Below are 13,517 nucleotides of genomic sequence, written 5' to 3'. Positions count from 1 at the left end.
ACAATACTCTAGTTTGTTTGTTTTTAAATAGAAAGAGATCCCCGGTGAAAGGAAAACAAAACAAATTTCAAAAGTAAGGCAATTTCATGTCTACCAGCAAAACGCTCACAAAAACTCTCAGACACCCCTTCCAAACTCTCTTTCTCTCTCATACTCACACACAAACACACACTTTTACTCTGACTGAAAGTAAACAAATAAAGAAATCAACATTAACCTACCTTATCTCAAGAGGTTACAGAAAATAACTTCCCAGCCTTAACTTCATAGGAGTTTGGTTATGGAGGGTGGTTGGGGAGAGAGAAATTAAAACAGCCAGATACAGAAAGCCCGGTTTCAGGAGAGGGAAACTCAGAAGCTAGCTCACTGTCAAAGCTACCACCAGGCAACTATTTACAGCAGTATTTACACTACTGTGAGTACACCTCTGCCCGATCACGTCCCAGACTGATGGCATCTTGTGCTAGTAATTAAAACAAATCAAGCTGCTCTGTGATTGTTTTGGCGTCTGTGGACAATCATACACAAAATCAGCATTTAATCACTAGGGTATGTCTTTGGTGTGCAACGTGAGGGGTGACAAAGGTTCAACACTGAGCCAGCATGCTTACCATAATCTTTCTAAAATAAGTGCTTCTTTTTTCTTTTTTGTTCAATAGCAAGCAGTTTGAATCTCAAAAGTCTTTCATGTCTTTCATGTCTGTGATAAATATACTTCTTGTTTCCCTTATTAGGACAAGCCTGCTATTATGCAGTGTACTTTTGGTAAAGCTCCAATGCTCTGCAATTTACAGCCAAAGGAAGTATTTTAACAAAAATAAGCAAAGTAAAGACAGGCATTTCACAGCCACAACATCAGATAAGCGGGAGAAAAATAATCTTCAATTCACATCGAAACCACTTCACAATGACAATTTGTCCAAGTAGATGTTAATCAAGTCTCAGCCTTTGAACACCAGATACCATCAATTACTAACCTTAATTGAAATCACAGTGCTCCATCTCTTTGCCAGCATGTTCAGAGGAAGATGTATTAAGATATTTACAGTAAAATAAACAATGCATAGTTGCAATGAAATGGAAAATTTTTCAGCTAATGGTGTTTGTCAATCCTTTGTCATTTTTTTCCTGCCTGCCACAGATGTTTTCTTAGCTGCTTCACAAAAACAGGAATCAACTAGCAGAGAAGAAAGACTTTTTCTCCCCCAGGAAAAGAGTACAAAGCCAAATCTGTATACAGCAGATGCAAAAGAAAGTCCATCTGCTACCAGCTCACAACACCACATGGAGATTTTATACTGTAGGTATACTACCAATGTTTATGTAGACACATCAGAATAAAAGCGGGGGGGGGGGAGCTAGCTTCGAAGTGCTAGGGCCAAGAAGTACAGAAACTCAAACTCAATAAAAGCCAGCTTGCTAGAACAAGTAAGTCAAAGATTTTTTGCAGGATGTCCCTCCTCCTCCCCATCTCTACAATGCAAGCTAGTTTCCTTGCAGTTACACCTTAGCAATGCACGCCAACTTTTTGTTTTATGGCCTTCACTTCTGGAGAAAGACTAACGATGCTCAGTTTTAAGCTGAAGGGTGGTATGAGCGGACTGGCTTTTTAAGAACACACTGCTTACAACTTATCCTAGGAGAGATATAGGTATGGCTGAACATTTGGCAGACAATCTGTAGCCATAAACCACTCCCGCAACTGACTTAAACTATCTTTTAGCTGTTCCTTTTAGATTAATACCATCTGCCTCTACTTTTTGTAACACATTTAAATACTAAATAGAGGAAGGGAAGAAGTACTTAAAATAACTGCTTCTAATAGCCTTTAATACAGACATTTTGGGTAAGTAATTACAGAAAATTTCACATTTCACCTTCAACCCCTGAGGCTACACTGTTCTCCACCTCCTCTGAAAGGAAGAGAAAGCACTTATTCTTTAGCACAGTGATAGAGAACAGTTTAATATTCTATGTTAGTTTCTTTCCCCCTCCCCATTTTGAATTTAAACTACTTTACTTTTCAAAAATGTTTGTAGTATTTCTTCAAAGGAAAACCTTTATCTGGAAAAGTACACCTTTATAAAACAGAAGTGATGTTCACTAATTTATAATATGGCAATATATCTAATTACATGCTGGATAAGAACGAACAAAGCAAATGAAAAGCTCAACCACATGATCATTGCAAATAAATCTTTGTTCCATTTTACTCTTAACAAGAATTTTTCCTTACATTATTATCACATTCTTAATTTGCATACTATTTCATCCCAAATAGTTTTTTTAAGGATTTCCTGCTGAAAAAATTGTAGAGTTCTAATTCTAATACTACTCTATTCTAATGAAATCCAAAGGATTAAAAAAAATAATTTCATTATTTACTATTCAGAAGAAATATTCCATCTATCTACTAGGTTGACAGAGAAACTAAACATGCTTTTTAAATAATGTATTTCATCCCATTTTAAAGCAGCGTGCTTCACATTTCATATAACATTTAAAAGCTTTAAAATCATATACTCACGAAAGTTCCTATATATTGCTAACTCTATATTTAAAGACAATGTTATAAATATGCAAATTATTTTTTGTAAGTAAAATATTTGCATCTCCTTTCCTCCTCCAGGCTTTTGAACTTCTGAGGTCAACAAGGACAAACAATACCACTAGTGTCTCTTTGCAAAAAGCAGGGTTTGCTGTCTGCAAGCAATGGTATCATTTCCATAGCAACCCCCTAACTATTAATTTTCAATTAAAGCCGACACAAAGCGGACAGCCTGAGGCTGGCAGACAGTGTCAAGAGCCCATCTCTGTAGGCAACAGTTTCACAAAGCTATCAAGCAATAGGTGTCTCTTCCACAAAGCTATATCAGAGGTACGTCAAGTTTGGCTGGTTAAAATGACATTCACCTTCAGTTTAAGCCTTCCTTTTTCTGACTAGGCTAGGCATTTATCAAGATGACACAATCTTAACAAAATGTAAACAAAGCAGAAACATTTCTAAATCTCTTAAGAAAAAGGACAGATTTTATTGATCTCTGCACATGTGGGTACATGAGCGCATATTATACACACACATGAAAGGTACAGTGCATACTTAATGTTGCTAGTTTTCCTTCATCCGAATTTTATCTACAGTAGGTACATACTTATATGTATCAAGAGGAAGCTAAAGGTTATGAGCAATTTACAAGTCCCGATATATAATGTATCTAATACATAATTTATGGGATAAATTAAATGAAAATGTTTTAATAATTTCTTTTTATCTATTGTTTCCAAGTACATCTTCTTGCTATACATCATCCTTTAATGGTGCTTAAAATGTGTTTTCCAAACAAGAGTGCCTGTCTTTTCAAATTTGTCTTATAGTAGCTAGCACACAGAATAGTAGGAATATAGGAAAGATAATATTTTTCCTTTCTTATAGAAACAGGACCATCATTAGAAATTTCAGGTATTGCTGTCATAAATTGTCAACACATTTCTGAACTGGTCTTTTGGCAGAGAGGCCACTGCAGTATGTATATATAAATAAAGACCCTCCAGAAAAAGTTCTCACTAACCACTTCGATAGCCTAGTCTAAAGGTTACCACTGCTTGGGATAGACACTCCAGGGTGCACAAAAGCTCCCGCTGGCAGTGACAGGTTTTATGCCACAGCCTGTTTTCTTCCAAACAAAAGATGACAGGCAATGCAAACTGTTTTCAAATGACAACTTCCTGTCAAATATGCTTCTCTAATGCTGAACCTTTTCTGCCCTTTTGCCTCCAGAAACAATTATGCAAAGGAACATAGAGCAGGTCAAGATCCTCCTCCCTCTTCCCCTCACACGCTGCATGATCAGAGTTGTAATCCTCTGGACAAGTGTCAGTGTTTGCAACAGTTGGGTGCCATCTCTTCTTCAACATATCTAGAAGCAAAGCTTCTATGTTCAGAAAGATCAGAGATCTGTGAGTATAGAGTAATCAAGGAGAGTGTAAGCTCTGTGCAAGTCCCACTGCACTTTAGAAATTGTAAAATTATTAATTAACCATATAATGTATTTTATATTGAAAAACAGAAAAAAGGAAAAGATAGGTTTGAAAGGTTATGCAGCAATGTATTTATATCACAATGCTTTAATTAATCCTCTTTTTAAAGTAATTACAGATACCAAGAAAAGTGAGATAATGGAGAAGAACATACTATACATAAATTTATGCTAACCATATTTTTTAAATTTAAGAATCATTAAATTTAACCTCTGTATAAATGCATTTTTAATATTAAAAATAGCATATCACTCACAATTTAAAGTAGCATCAAGTAGTAATTGAACAGAAAACCATCAGCATTTTCACTGTGCTAAATATCAGCTATTACATATAGACCAATTGAGCATTATTTGACATTAATGTTCTAAAAGATCTTTTTTTTCCAATGTGGGAAATACATATGTTTATGATATATCATATTCTTCATTTAATTTAAACTAAATGATATGATGTTTGAATAGATTAATCATGGTGTTAATCTTCTAGCAAATCAGATTTGGCAATCAGATTTTAAAATAACTTCTCTAACATTTCTAGTTTATACTATTGTATGGCAGGATAATTTTACTTTTGAAGATACCTAAAACATTGAAAAGAATGGTATTAAAAAGTTGAAAACCAATTTAGCACTGAAAAGCATGATGCACCTGTACAACTGTAAGCTTGAACAATGGTTCTAAATTATGTTTGTGCCAATCATTCCATATAAGCTCTGTATGTGGAGAGAGAGAGAGAAAGAGACAGCGAGAGAGAGGGCACCTTCATTCCATTCATTCCATAGTGTTACATACTAATACTTTTGGAACTATTTCAGTGAAGAAATGCTCTTCCTACAGAATGATAAAACGTAACCCAACATATGGCAAAATCAAGAATATTAAGCAATTCGAATCTGATTCTACATAGACAACGCTGCTTAATACTCATGTATACTTAATATATAGTGTATTAACCTGTTATCTCTTATCACATGTGATTGCAACTCCATGTTTACAATAGCATATAAATTGTTTCTACTGTTGCACTCCATCAATACACTGCTGCAGAACTGTCCATTTATAGAGCTATAGTTTCTTACTGTGTGCCTTACAAGTATTACATTATTTCTGAATTGTTCTCTCTCTCTCTCTCTCTCTCTCTCCCTCCCTCCCTCCCCCTCCCTCTGGAAAACACTGGCTTTAAAAATGTTTGGTTGCTCAAGCAAGGCTACTGTGTATCAAGCAGTAGAACACTGCACAAGAGAAAGAGTACTAATTTGCTGGCATCCTTAACCTCACTCTATTCCACCAGCTTCAACTGTTGGTGACATGTTTACTATTACTTCTCATTACTTCAGTGAAAACTAAGGAAAATAGGCAAGCTGTCAGCTTTGCCTTGGCAATGTTGTAGGATTTGGCAAAAGTAAATTATGGTTATCAACAATGAAACAGGTTTGCACGCTTATTAAAACAAATCTTGCTTTCCTATTATAAAACAAGGTGGAGGCTTTTGAGCCATTAGTTCAGCCCCATATTTAATTTACAAAATCCAGGGCTAAAGCATCCCCCGGGGAATCATAGCATTAGCAATATATTATTTTTATTATTTTTATTCTCATAATACTTTTTATTACTATTCTCATAAAAACATTGAATAGAAACTTCTTCCAAAAACTTGCATGGAGAAGGAAAATATAAATACCCAGTTATTTGCAAACAAGTTTGATTGCATCAATGAGGATTCCCAAGAAGTCCAAATGTATGGCTAGTGAGTAAAGAATTAGGAGGCCATGTTGAATAAAATATTTCCTTTCCTCTTGCTTCAAATATATTTAGCTACAATAAATGTCCAATTATTCATTAAGATTAAGTCATCAAATTGAAATATCTCCATGAAACCCTGTTCTTATGGATGTTTCTCTTTTGTTTATGCTACTAGTCGCCTGAACTTTCCTTATATTCTTCTTCATGTTCCAGGTTTTTATTTATGATTTGTTGTGAATTAAGTTTTGATTAAGTGCATATTTTCTGCTACTAAACTCTTCAGGTTCCCCTTTCTTGCTAGAATTACAAACAGTGTATTTTTTTTGGCCCTCAAATTACTTTGTCAAATTCCTTGTATGAGAAAAAATAGTTTATGGTTTTTCATGTATATTAAATGATTCCAGTTTTTTCTTTCTAATGATTCCCAATCTAGCCAAATCTTTATTACATTTCGATTTCTGGCATTTTTACAAGGATGAATATGTACTTAACTAACACTTAAGCTATTTGTCCAAGTCCAAGTTTAAACACTGTTTAGATAATTAACTGACCAGAAAGTATGTATTTTGTGATAATATTGATAAAAGAGTCTCCTTTCGAGCCATTTCTTATAATATCTTCTGTACCTGAAACTTGCACATATAAGGCTCTTATAAAAGTTTTGAATGGGACACATTGCTTCTACTCAAATGTTTTTTTTTTCCTTCAAAAAATATATGAAAGCATCAACTGGGGAGAAATAGAATAACTACCTCTAGATAATTCTACAAAAATACAAAAAAGAAAAAGGTTTTGAAAATTGTATGTATTTTATAACTTGCATTGTATTATGAGAATGTTAGTATACACATTTATAAATATGGAAGGCATTACATGTTCCAAGTTAATTTTTAAGCTTCATTAACTACAAATAAATGTTTTTGAAACAAGTATAAATCTCCCAGTGAAATTAAAACAATGTAACAATGCATTCTTTAACTAGATTATACCTTCCTACATTGGAAAAGGCTGGGTAAAGCAAAAAAAAAAAAAAAGTTTGTTTATGTAAATGTATAAAAACTAAAATTCTAATGCATGTTCTTCCATCTACTGGCAGGAGAAATGTTCCCTAAGGCTGTTTTGTACAAGTGTACAGCTTTGTTGTAAATTCACATACCAAGGTAAATAACAAAGCTTTCTGCAATATGGGCAGCATATGATACATTTCTTTCTAAATTAATAAATTGTAAACTTCTATTTGAAGCCCCACCCAAAACAAATGCTTTGAGCTCCCTCTGCAGGTATTGCATATTTTAAATAGTTTAGGAAATAGTACTGAGAAATTGTCAGTTGGGCTTAAGATTTAGCAAGGTTATGATGATATGCAGAAACAGAAATGTTTTGACAGAGTTTGGCAACAAAATAGTTGACCAAGGTTCTAAGAACAAAAAATTCTGGCCAAACATAAGCATATTTCTTCAATCTAAGCTACTTGAGTGGCATCTGTTTACAAAAATTCTGAATAAACTTTATAAGTTTATCTTGTTCTCCCCCTCCTTTAACTGCAAGAAATTTCATGACTAATAAATGAAAAAATAAAGGCAATGAAACAATTAGTTAAGACTTATAACTAATTATGAAATATGAATAATAGGCAATTATTTAAAGGAGCAATATAAGAAGAATAGTAGACATAGTTTTAACATTAGTTTGAGTGTTCAAAGAGTGTATCCCAGAAATCACATATTATTTATCATCTAGTGGTTACCCAGCTTCCATGTCTGAGGGTAGATTGGAACCCAAGTTTCTCCAGTCTAACATATTAACCACGATACCATACTATTGTGGTAAAGTTGTAGATATTTGAAATAAATGACGAATTTACAATATAAATCAAGACTATTACCAATGGCGATCAATATCAACATATTTTACTACAATGATGCTAAACTCACAAAAATGCATTGTGATATGACAATACAAGATCCAAGATTTTTCTGAGACATCACATGCAAATGTATATAAGAGCTGGAGTTTGCACTGCAGTGCTGTCATGCACATTTCATCATTTGCCCCCATTTCTCCCATTCCCTGCAGACATCTATCTATACCAATGTGAAGAATTACCCTTACATTGTATGCTAATTTATCAGCCAAGACCAAAAAGAAGAATATAAAGAATAAAAGCCAGAAGGACTGTAACTAATTTATTCTAGCATCAGATAAGTTAAAGAAACTACTTTATGCAGCATAAAAAGATTATGGCGATTCTGTCTTACCAAAATAACATCAGCAGAGTATTGTGCTTCACAATCTTCATTTTGTGCAAGCTATAATTGCACATAATAGTAAGGGGTCTCTTACTATTATCCTGAATATTTGTAGCTTTGACTTACAAAAAGTACTTGAAAGAACAACTTGACAAAAAAATTAAACAAATTTTGAACTTGAAAAACAAATTTTAGCCAAAATACTCAGACACTGATAGCTAATGGAAAAGAAAAATAAATCACTATGCCAAAATTAAAAAAAATTCTTGTACAGACAACTGAAGTTTGCAGGATGTGTTAACACAGTGGTTCTCAACCTGTGGGTCGCGACCGCTTTGGGGGTCGAACGACCCTTTCCCAGGGATCGCCTAAGACCATTGGAAAACTGGTTCTGGGGCCCCACCCACCCCCGCATTATTCTTACCTTTTATTTGGCCCCACCCCCAATCTATTGCTGCCTCCTGAGTCCCAGCTAATGGCTAGAGGGAAAAAAAACTGTTTAAACTCTTGCCACGGGGCTTCAAAGGCCCACCCTACAGCTGATCAGTGTTAAAAGAAAACAAATGAGTATACTGGTGTCTGCAAAAATAAATGGGTAGACCCAGTGGTGGGATTCTACTTTGGTAGAACCGGTTGTTAAGTACTTAAGTAGTTAAGCCAGTGGTTCCCAAAGTGGGCGGTACCATACCTTAGGGGGCGGTAAGAGGCAAGGGGGGCGGCACGGGGGCGCTAGAGGCAAAAGGGGGTGACAGGGGGGCGCTAAGTGCAAGGAGGGTGGCCCCCACCTTTTGGCCTGTGCCTCGCAGCAGTTACCTCCTTGCAAGCAAACAGCAAGAAAAAACAACTCCTTTCAACTTCAGCATAGGCTAATTGATTAGATCTGCCTCTCGATTCTCAGCTGATTTGCTCTCAGCTGTTTTGCGAAGGGCTCTGCAGCTTGCTGCAAAGAGCTAAATTGCTGGAGCAGATTTTTTTTCTCCTTATGCAAATCAAGCTGAAAACGAAACTGGAAGTAAAACAGGCTTTGGCTGTTACGTTGGAACATTAGAAAGAGGCAGATTTATTTTCTTTTTCCTCACCAAAAAAGGTAGGTACAAACAATGGGAAATTTAGGGCAAAAGAGGAAGTTCAAGATTTTAAAACACAAAAGAAAAAAAGCTCTATTTAACTAGGGAATTGTAATAATTGAGATACTATTAATTGTATATTGTGTTGAAAGCAGAAATGGTTAAGTTGTGGTTTGGAGGAATATATGGGGGAAATTATTTGGTTTATTATTATCAGTAAATATAATTAATTGATTTGTAAGAAATTGGATGGCATGGAAATAATTGGAATATTCATGTTCATATTGATTAATATACAAAAAAGATAGTTATATAACTAATTGATTTATATTAAAATGTTGAATTTGTATTAAACAACTGTAATATTACATAATTAACCAATGTGAGGATGGATTTAAAAACAGATGACAATGGGAAGGGGTATAATATAGAATAGAAGGGAAAAATTGAATTTGATTAAGATTAGAGATGAGGATGAAGGGTAATATTGGTTTTTTAAAAAAATAGATGAGGAATAAATATGGGAAAAAGGAAATATAGAAATTGTAAATTTACTTGAAATGACTAAACACTGTTTAAATTTGTGAACCGGCCAAATACTCTGTTCAAAGAAAATATATTGTATGTTTGTATGTGTGTTTCTAATTATTGCTATTTATTCATATTTGTTCTCTTTTATTCTTTAAAGTTTAACAATTCATTCTTTATCTTAATATCTTTAAATTTGTTTGGGGTTGCCTTTCTTTCCTTTCATCTTTTTTATTGTACAGCAATCTTTCTCCTCAAACCTACCACCTCTCTCTTTTCTTTCCTTCTTACTTTCTCTCCCCCCTTCTTCTCCTCCCTACTTCCTCTTCCTTTCTCCTTCTCCTCCTCTCTTCCTCCCTCTCTTACCTTCCCTCTTACTCTAATTTCCCTTCCCTTCCTTCCTCCCTTCTCTTCCTTCTCTCTTCCATCTCTCTTCTTCCTTCATCCCTCTCTATTGCTGTATTCATTTTCAATTTTATATTTTCCACTATGGAGTCCAGGCAACCCCGGTCTTCCTTTCATTTATCAAGTATATTTCTCAAAATTTCCCCTCATCTTTTTAATTATTAGCAGTATAGTTCATCTTTTCCCATTTTTTCTATTGAACCCAGTGTAATCATCTTTATCTTTTTTCAATTATTTCCTTTTCAATATTATCTACTTGTTTCTCTTGCTTCTCATTCATCTTTTCTCTTTCTTTTTTTGCAAGCTAACCAATTCTCTGCTTGTTTATTTTCCTTAAATGCCTCCCTTACTTTTTGAAACATCTCCCTTAGTGTCTCAAATTCATCCTCCCAATTCTCCATATTTTCAATTTTAAAAGGCTAGGATTTTTAAGCTTATTCTTTTCATTTGCATAGGTGGGGGGGGGAATGCTTTTCAAGGAGCCACAAGGGAGGCTGAGAGCAAAGTCATTCTGACAGTGTCTTTTAAAATTGCTTAGAAGACCCATTTTTTCCCTAACAATAATGGTTACTTTGGAATAAAACATATACCTGGAAAAAGTACTTGCAAAACTTGGACAGAAGAAAAAGAAAGGCAGGATTGGACTCATTATCAGTAGCTAGTTAGTTCATTGTTATCAGTGACTCCCACTGATTCTAAACTCATTTTAAGACTGGGATTGGTGACTACTGAAATTTAAGTATTCACCATTGGTCTCAGAAATCTTTGATTTGCGAGGACCTGTCAGAAATCATTTTTTTCAGCCCTCTGGGTAGTCCTTTTGTGCATATGGACTACTCAGAGGGCTGAAAAAGTTATTTTTGACTGGTCCTCGCACTTTTGACCAGTCCTCGAACTTACGACTGTCCTCACATGTTACGTTTTTCTCCCTATCTTGTCACCATGGTGAAGAGAAGCAATTGTGAAATGAGTGACATGGTTGTTAAGAATAAGGTGACCAGATTTTAACATTGGTAAAGCGGGACACCATTGTGGGCATGGCTTGGAGGTCATGTGACTGGGTGGGCGTGGCTAGCTGGCATGTGACCGGGTGGCCATGGCTATGTGTATAGGGACTACTCAGAGGGCTGAAAAAAGTCATTTCTGACAGGTCCTCGCACTTTTGACTGGTCCTCACACTTATGACCATCCTCACATTTATGCCCGTGCATTTAAATGTCCCATTTAAAGATATTAAATGGGATTGATGAGATATACAGAGTGCATACTCGATATGCAATGAGAAATAAACTGCCAAGAGAAGTGCATGTAAGATTTACCAGGAAAGCAATAAAAACAGAAATATTACAGCTAGCAAGAAATACTAAAAAATATATATATAAAGACAAAGATTGGAATGGAGTAATTGATTCTAAACTAGATAAAAAGAGTTTGGCGAAATCCAGGATCAGATTACCACAGACTTTTTTTGATATGAAAGAAGACTTGGAATTAAAAGATATTTGGAGAATACATAATCCAAAAGAATTGGACTATACTTTTTTTTCCGACAGACATAGATCCTTCTCTAGGATTGACTTTATTTTGTTGTCAGATGATTTACTTGTTAAGACAAAAAGAACAAAGATTTTCCCAAGAACTTTGACCGACCATAGCCCAGTATGGATAGAAATCGAGATGGGTAAGACTGAGCGACGCTCTTGGAGAATAAATGAAAACTTGTTCAGATATGAAAAAAATATAATAGAACTTAAAAAGCACTTGAAAGAATTTTTTGAAATAAATTTGAATAAAGGTACCCCAATTGAAATTGTGTGGGATGCGAGCAAAGCTTATATGAGAGGGGTGCTCATTTATATGAACTCTAAACATAGATTGATTCAACAAAAGAAAAGATCTGAATTGGAAGTAGAAATAAAGAACAAAGAACAGCTACTTATTAAAAACCCAACAGATGAAAGAATACGTGGTGTTATAAAACTTTTGAAAGACCAATTTCAAATGCTTATGGCGGAACAAGTTGCAGCAAACTTACAATATGCGAAGCATAATACATTTTGTAATGCCAATAAACCGGGCAGATGGTTGGCCTACACATTAAGGAAAAAGCAGAGTATACGGACTATTGATAGTATTGATATTGGAGGGAAAGAAATCTTTCAACAAAAATTAATTAAAGAAGCTTTTGTGGACTATTATACTAAACTATATGCTAAAGATGATGTGCAGAATGGACTTATAGAAAAATACTTAGATAATAAAAGAGTTACAAAAATTACTGACCAACAAAAGGAAAGAATGAATTATCCTATAACAGAGGAGGAGATAATAGTAGCAATTAAACAATTAAAAACAGCTAAAGCTCCTGGAACGGATGGTTTGACTGCAGTGTATTATAAAACTTCGCAAGCAGAAATGGTGGAACAACTTAGAGATATTACAATATTTTGTAATATTCAACAAGGGGGTAAAAACCCCCATCATGGACAACAGCTTATATTTCTTTGATACCAAAAGAGCAAGCAGGTCCTAAAAAACCGGAGAATTATAGACCAATATCTCTTCTGAATACTGATTATAAAATTTATGCAAAAGTACTAGCCAACAGGTTGATGCCAGTAATCCAAAAGGTGATTCATGATGATCAAGCGGGATTTATCGAGGGTAGATATATGAAGGATAATGTAAGGCAAGTAATAGACTTATTGGAATATCTTGAGAGGAATAAACAGGTACCTGCAGTGCTGGTCTTTTTGGATGCGGAAAAGGCCTTTGATAGAGTGGATTGGAAATTTCTATTAAAGACTTTAAAAAAGATGGACTTTGGGGACCAATTTATACAAGCGGTTTCAGCAATTTACCAAGAGCAAAAGGCACAGATTATTATTAATGGAAGTTTGACAACAGAGTTTAAAATTGAAAAAGGAACAAGACAGGGATGTCCGTTATCCCCACTGCTATTTATTCTAACACTAGAAGTCTTGTTAAATACAATACGGGACTCTAATATCTTGAAAGGTATAATGATAAGGCAAGAGGATTACAGAATAAAGGCATTTGCAGATGATCTGGTCGTTACCCTAACACAGCCAATGGAATCAATAATCCAGATGAAGGACATTATACAAGACTATGGTAAAGTTTCAGGTTTTAGACTGAACCAGAAAAAAACTAAGATGATAGTTAAAAATATGACACAAGATCGTAAACACGAGCTTGAAAGGAGGGCAGGTTTTGAGATTGTACCAAAGGTAAAATATCTAGGAGTTCAGGTTGCAGAATCAAATATGAAACTGTTTCAAAATAATTATGAGGTGTTGTGGCAAGAGGTGCAGAAAGATATGGAGACTTGGAAAAAACTGCAGCTGTCTTTACTTGGAAGAATAGCAGCAGTTAAGATGAACATTTTGCCAAGATTTCTTTTTCTGTTTCAAATGATTCCGGTGCTTAAAAGTGATAAACAACTGAAAGTGTGGCAAACTGGA

At 34.8% G+C, this 13,517-nt stretch overlaps 1 protein-coding gene across 10 annotated transcripts in view; it reads right to left on the bottom strand.

Moving 5' to 3' along the window:
• The window catches only part of FOXP2 (forkhead box P2), a 1,221,669-nt gene that overhangs the window by 469,549 nt on the left and 738,603 nt on the right, over positions 1-13,517 (bottom strand). For 2 of the 10 annotated variants that reach the window (XM_087874172.1, XM_087874169.1), the window contains exon 1: positions 978-1,406. The exons of 2 other annotated variants lie outside the window; for them this stretch is intronic. The gene's annotated coding sequence lies outside the window, so the exon portion shown is untranslated. Of the gene's footprint in view, positions 1-221; positions 644-977; positions 1,407-13,517 lie in introns of those variants that run through there. 6 more of the 10 variants (XM_087874174.1, XM_087874178.1, XM_087874176.1 and 3 more) reach the window with 5 other exon arrangements.

The sequence above is a fragment of the Pantherophis guttatus genome, chromosome 7 (genome assembly GCF_059756535.1).
Source record: "Pantherophis guttatus breed Tessera chromosome 7, ASM5975653v1, whole genome shotgun sequence".
NCBI classification, from domain to species: Eukaryota; Metazoa; Chordata; class Lepidosauria; order Squamata; family Colubridae; genus Pantherophis; species Pantherophis guttatus.
Note: the sequence above shows the minus strand (reverse complement) of the source record. Positions and strands in the feature narration are given on the sequence as shown.